Source organism: Rhagoletis pomonella, unplaced genomic scaffold (assembly GCF_013731165.1).
Source record: "Rhagoletis pomonella isolate Grant_MI unplaced genomic scaffold, Rhpom_1.0 Rhpom_scaffold_00006, whole genome shotgun sequence".
Taxonomy (NCBI): domain Eukaryota; kingdom Metazoa; phylum Arthropoda; class Insecta; order Diptera; family Tephritidae; genus Rhagoletis; species Rhagoletis pomonella.
Genome location: NW_023458560.1, coordinates 76,037,006 through 76,044,366, shown reverse-complemented (window position 1 = coordinate 76,044,366; position 7,361 = coordinate 76,037,006).

Sequence of the window (7,361 nt, the reverse complement as noted above, 5' to 3'; positions counted from 1 at the left end):
GCAGGTGACCTCATCCTTCCTCTAAATATTATTCTAGTTGAAGATTAGAGATCCCCAAAATTCCCGCGGACTGCCAACTATTTACACGTATGAGTATTATGTAAATACATATGTCTCGCTAGTATAATAAATATTTATTCCGCCAATTAGTGTTCCCTACTCAACTTAAGCAATAATACATACATTTCTTTCTCACTTATAAGTATTATCATGTGCATTAGGGTGTATCACTCTCCTTACAAAAAAGTTAGTACCACTTTTGCAATGGAATTTATTAGGTACTTATATTTTAATGGCCTTATTCATAAAAAATAAAGTAGGTTTAAAGAGCTTTATAAATTGACGTTTTCATACATTTTTCAATTTATAAACCTTTTATAAAGCTTCTTTATTTTTTATGATTAAAGAAGAGCTTAAGCTGAAAAGGGCTGCATAAAACTGTTTAAATTTTTTTTAGCGGAATCCAAATAATGAGATTTTTGATCAAGCTCACGTAAATCTTAATATTTTTCCTAAATATTTTTTTTGGCGAAAGTCTTATGGCCTTATTCATAAAAAATAAAGTAGGTTTAAAGAGCTTTATAAATTGACGTTTTCATACATTTTTAAATTTATAAACCTTTTATAAAGCTACTTTATTTTTTATGAATAAGGCGATTAAAATATAAGAAATTTTATAATTCCAGTGGAAAAATGGCATTTTTTTTGGAGAGGCACCTTAATGATAATGTACATACTTGATTTATGTTTGTTTTTCGTTGGACTGCTTTTACACAGTTCAAGTATTGAATTCAATTCTGCTCGCATGTGGAAGAGAGGGGTTGAGAAGAAAAGGGACGAGTACGCATGCGTCTGTACCGTCAAGTCGTTTCAACTTTCTTGCTTTGCTTTTGGCATTTTCGTTGCTTCCCATTTAAAGAACCAACAAGTAAGAAAGTCTAAGTTCGGGCGGAGCCCAACATTAAATACCCGGCGCAATTATTAAATATATGTTTTCCACCTTTCCGAAAACTACCGCTACACGATAAGCCGGGGTGTATAAATTTTAAGTAAATTACCGTCCTTAAATTTCGAAATATTGAAGTTTCAAGCATTACTGAAATATACCGTTATATGAAAAGCGGTCGTAATTTAGTCCGATTTCAATAATTTTCAGCGCTTTGCTTTTATGTGGCAAGCACAATAACCATACCGAGTTTGGTTCAAATTGCTAGAACGGTTAGCGAGATACATATATGTGATCATAAGTGGGCGGTGCCACGCCCATTTTCCAAAATTGTATCATAAGCGTATTTCTTGGTAAAAAATTGTTGCAACCATCAATTTTGAATAAATTAGCTTTAATATTTACTGATTTATCGAGGGTTTCGTATTTTTCTAAATTACCGTTATATGGGATGTGGGCGTGGTTATTGTCTGATTTTAAAAATTTTCGGCCATTTGGTATGTTGTAGCAGGACCAACAACTGTGCCAAGTTTGGAAGAAATTGGTGCAGCGGTTACCAAGATATACGCATGTAACCATAAGTAGGCGTGGCTACGCCCATTTGCCAAAATTTTTTAATATTCTTATTTTTCGTCTAAACCTCATTGTAAATATCAATTTTGAGTGAATTATCTTCAGTGGTTACTAAAATATCGCACTTTTCGTATTTCTGAAAATTACCGTTATATGGGAGGTAGGCGTGGTTATTGTCCGATTTCGCCCATTTTCAATACCATCCGTCCCATGCCCAAAAGAAGTCCACGTACCAAGTTTCGTTAAGATATCTCAATTTTTACTCGAGTTATCGTGTGCACAGACGGACGGACGGACGGACGGACGGACAGACAGTCACCGCTTAATCGATTTCTCTTTTCATTCTGATCATTTATGTATACATTTGTCTATATCTATCTCGATTCGTTTTGCCTGTTACAAACAACCGTTATGTGAACAAAGTTATAATACCCTTGTGCACAAGTGCGCTCGGGTATAAAAACTTGAATTCAACAGAATTGAAACGTGTAAAAGCAAATAGAAAACACAAAAGAGAATGAGCAAGAATTGCTTTCAAGTACATGAATCGTGTAAATCGGGTGTTGCTCAAGCCAACACTTCCTATATAAGGCCCTCCTATTATACATATGTACTTGTAGATACATACATACATATGTATGTCTATTACTACGTTTATACGCATGCATAAGCCCAAGGTGTATTAAACAAGGTGGTGTTGGAGCGACAGCTGAGTTTTTCGCCGTGGAGGCCATTACGTCAAAATGATGTGTTTGTTGTAACTCATACCAATGACAGTATGGACATCAGCGTATAATTTGTTAGTGTAATTTTTTACTTATATACGGCCAACACCACCTTGTTAAATACGCCTTGCATAAGCCGCTTTAATTCATTTCGCCGCGATTCAAAACATATGTATAAACTGAATTTCAATTCGCTTTGAAAGAGCGAAGTGTTGTGGCTCACACTCCATTTCAAATCGGTAGTTTAATTCTCCAGACAGTTAGAAAGAGTGTATAAACACCGCTCTCACTCAAAGCGAATTGGAGATGAGCTTTTGCGCTCAAATTCCAAATAATCGCATCAGTATTTAAAAGCTGATTAATAATAATCATTCTTTTTCTTTGCCACGATTTTATAATACCGAATAAAACTAGACTTTTATCACTTTCCATTATGTTTACTTATAAAATGTCAAATGAAAACAGCTTATTTTGTTTGCTTTTGAAGACGGTTACTTTGATGCCGATATAAAGCCGTAAGTATAAACACTAGAGCTTAATGTGTACGGTGTCAATGCGCTTTCAATTAAGTCGATTATTCTGTGCGTATAAACGTAGTATATATGTACATACTAGAGTCCAGCGCAAGTGTATTTGCCGCATTTCGTTCAATAAGTACTCGTTGCATTGTACTCTACTCCCAACACATTGTTACTCTTTTTCCGCATACATACACTACTTGGCGTTGAGAGAGTAAATACTTGACGTACTTGCTATTACTCCACCAAAGTAGGTACTCTACTTTCTCTCATCGCGTACGAGAAATATTTGCTGCTGCCAAAGGGGAGTAGCAAATCTACTCTCTGTATACTTGTAGTACGGTAAGTACTTGCGTATTAAATTTCAATTCTGGTTGTTAGCCTACTAGTTGATATCGTTTGCAGCGCTGGTCAGTGAAATTGAAAGAGTAAAAATAGAATATGGAAATTGACGATGTAAGGAAATGTTTACGGCCTTATTTATAAAAAATAACGTAGATTTAGACAGTTGTTTAATGTGACATTTTCATAAAACTTTTGTATTCAAGCAGCTTTTTAAATCTATGTATGTACTTAAATTTTTATGAAAGTATTATTTCTCGTCTCTAATTTTCTATAAAACTATTTGCAGTCATTAACCAACATATAAGTTGTCAAAAACAATAACTTAAGCAATGCTGCTATACGAAATAAAATTATTAGTGGCAAATCAAAATTTTGAAAAGTGCCGATTTTCACATTCGATAGTTGGACATGGTAGCGACGAGATGTGCGAGCATTTTTTTCTTAAGAGCTGCATACTGATTTAAGAAAATTTATTTTCCATTTATTGTGCGTAATTTTATATGAATTTTTAGTTTTTCTTGAGAGCCTTTACAAATAAAAAAAATTTCGGAATACATATGTACATACGCAGCCATATAACTTGATTTCAAGAGAAACGAATTTTTATTTGGCACGTTCAGAAGGCGAAACAGCTCAGTAACTGGTGCGATTGCACCTTCTGAACGCGTTGTTGCGTACTTCTGATCAACTGAATAGTTGCGTGTTAGATGATCGTAATATTTTTCTGATCATTTGAGACAACATGTTGGTGTGTACCTTTGAGAGTTGAATTTGACATCTAATGTATGAAGTCGTTCAAAAGACGCATAACGATCACTGATTTTTGTTTAGCAACGGTTGCGCTCAACTGCTGCGCCTTCTGAACCTACCTATTGTAACTTTTTTTTTTTTTTGATAACACTGCGACGGCTCAAATTGGTATTGAGTAAAACCAAATGCAAGATAGTTTTTGAATTTCATTGAGTTTTTTTAATAAATACTAAAATTTAAAAAAATTAGAGGTGTATGAATGGCGAAAGAAAAACTTTATCCGATTTTTTTAAATCGAAACTGCATTTTTACATATGTATGTTTATATGTACATGCATACATAAATATATTTAATATGAAATTGAAACTTTCACATCAATTTGCGCTATCTTCAAACCCATGGTTTCAATTGTACGCATATCGTCAGGGTTTTCCCCACAACTTGGTTTTGCTGCAGTGAAGCGACAGAACAAGTGACGAGAAAAAATATATGCGGACACTTACATATATATGTATCTATGCACATACGTATCTATGCACATATGTATGTATCTATGCACATACGTATCTATGCACATACATACATATGTACTTAGGTATGTATATCAGCATTTTAGTTGAAAGTACGTTTTGCTCGTCGCTCTCTTCATCGCTCCACTACATTCCTGTCCTTAGTTTTATTCAGATACCACAAATGCGCGATCCAGAAAATTCTTCTATCATTCTTGCCACAAATGTATGTTTTCTTCGAAAATACTCAAGTACTACCAGTAGAGTACTCTACTGTCAAATACCTTTTACTCGCAGTAGTTGCGGAAGGCAAAGTAAATACTCTACGCGTCTTGATATTGATCGGTAGTTTACATACGCTTGCAGAAACTGGTTTATGCTTACTCACACTTGACCCGACCGATGAGAGTAAAGGAGGGAAAGTATTTGCGCGGCGATCGGATGTCTTGTTAGGCCCTTTAAATGGAATTGCGCAGGAGTTTAGTGCATACATACATGCATAACATTTCCTTAAGTACTAATTCTTAATTTTATTTTATAAGAAAACCTTAGTGAACTCCTCTACTTTTGTTTGCATTGAGTATTATTGACATTGTTGCATTTTATTATTCCTACATAATATTAATGATTATACTTCCCAATAATGCAATTGCCAACATTAATTTGTTTGCTAATTTTAAGTTATTTGTTTGTACTAAAAACAAACTATAAATTATCAACACACTCTCATAAACATACATGCATACATACATTGATACAATCTTGTTAGTGAATTTGTAAAATTCATGGAAACAAAACAAAAAAAAAAATTATGCGATAATCGATACTCGATACTAATTGATGATCTAATACTTTTTTATTCTTATTGTAAGAGAATACACCTTAAATATTTTTTTATATTTTTCACTAAATTAAATCAAAGAAAAATAAATATGAAATTGTGCTAAAACAAAAATATGAAAAGTGTTTTGTATTTGTGGAGAAAGTTGTTGGGCATTTAAAGGTAAGGTTTTTGATTTTAGATAGAAGAATTAAATATATTAAGTACATATCTTTAGGGCCGATCAAACACCTTCTTTTCGTGAGGACTGTTGTCGCTCTTCATTTAGATATGGAAACATTAGCAACGGAGGTCAAAGTGCAAAATTAAAAACGAAATAATTCAGAGATCGGTACCAGGTTTAAAAAAAAATTAAGTAAAAAAATCTCAAATATTCTACAAAATTTGACTTGAAATCTGATAAATTTGACATATTTTGAGTCACAGCTGGCCAAAGTCAATATTTTGTCGAAGGCCCTAGAAATTTCTTGGCCACACCAAGGACTGTGAGGAGCAGAGAGCACAGTAGATAATTACAACATAGTGCATTCCTCACGAAAATCCGGACGAATGCTGAAGCCATCGTACGAGAAGGTTAGATTATAGTGAAACCCATGAAAAGCAGTCAAGGTATGCATGTACACCCCCAGTCATTTGAATAGCATACCCTTATGATCTTCAGTATGTACAGTTTCCCTTTTGTTTGTTTAATATTCATCAAGGCACATTAAACAGGTAGTATCAGTAGAGCAAAAACAACATTTGCGTGTATTTTGTTGTTGCTTCTGGTATCGAAAGTGTCAAAAACTGTTCTGAATTTTTTCTTCTAAATCAAAGCGTGCCATGTGAAATACAAAAAATTATAAAAAATAAAAAATTTAAATTGGAAAAAATAAAAATTGATGCAACTTTCTTTCCTAGTAAATTTGTTTGCTTCTCGAAGCATTGATCCATCCTTTGCAAGGCCCAGTAATCAGCGGTCATGCTGCCGAGTTGGGCGAACGTTCCAAAAGCTGCTATTCAATCGCTTGTTTTGTATGGGAAAAGGTTTCACATGCAAATGGATTTTAACAATTCAGAATTTTTGTGAGAAAAAATTTAAAATATTTGACATTTTCGAGACCAACACACAAACACATGTCAACAAAGGCATGTAGTGCATAAGTTATTAATATTTTTTAGAAAATTTCGTCTATGCAGTCCTGTAGCACATTTACTTTAGTAAAATAAAGTGCTAGTCTCAAGTGGCTACAAAGTACCGTTGATTAAAATTTTTATTTTTTTGTTAACAGTGTCATGTATTTTCTTCCATACAAAATATGTGCGACAAAATTTTTTTGGAGCTTGAACAACAACAGCCACCTTTTATAAGACCTCTAAGCTTATTTTTAATTTGGAGATACGATTTCGGGGACTGTGGTGTGTTCGAGTATAAGACTAAGAAGGGTTTTTATTAGCATTGAGATTCTCGGCTCCTCGTTTTTGACTAAGAATTCTCACCCCCTTTACAATTAATTAACCAGTAGCAGGAGTGCTTATCGATAATTTTCTCGACTCTTGTGTTGTACAACAAACATTTTTAGGGACATACATAGGTATGTTTGTATGCATTTGCGTGTTTTTTTCTTCTCCAAATATTTTTTTAATCCTGCCATATGGACCTTAATTCAAAGAAATCCTATCCTGTCAAGGGTGGAATCAAGCATATAATGTCCAAAAAATACAAATTAATGTGACAGATTGAAATCACTCAACTCGAATGAAAAGTGACAGTAGAAGCGGAAGTGTGTGGAGGAGTGAGTGACGCATTTGCGAAAATTGTCTCGTGCAGGTACTAATTGTCTGAGCAGGCGTGCTTTCGCGGAAAGGGAAAGCAAGCTGGAGGTATTTGGCTGAAGGCAGGACAATGAAAGCCCAAAATTCACATTCAATAGAGGCGGTTGGCCAAAAGTCAGATGAATAGATGTTGACGCTGGAAATAACGAAGAATGAGTGAATAATAAAAGAAGCCAAGTGTAAGGCAAGTGTATGCGTCGAAAAAAAAACAACCAAGTAGTTGGGTTTGGGGGAAGGAATGAGAGGATACAGTGGTGTGTGATGCAAATAAAATAACGCAGAATAAAAAATATGATGGACTCAAAAAAAAAAATGTTTTAAATAAATAATTGGTTTCG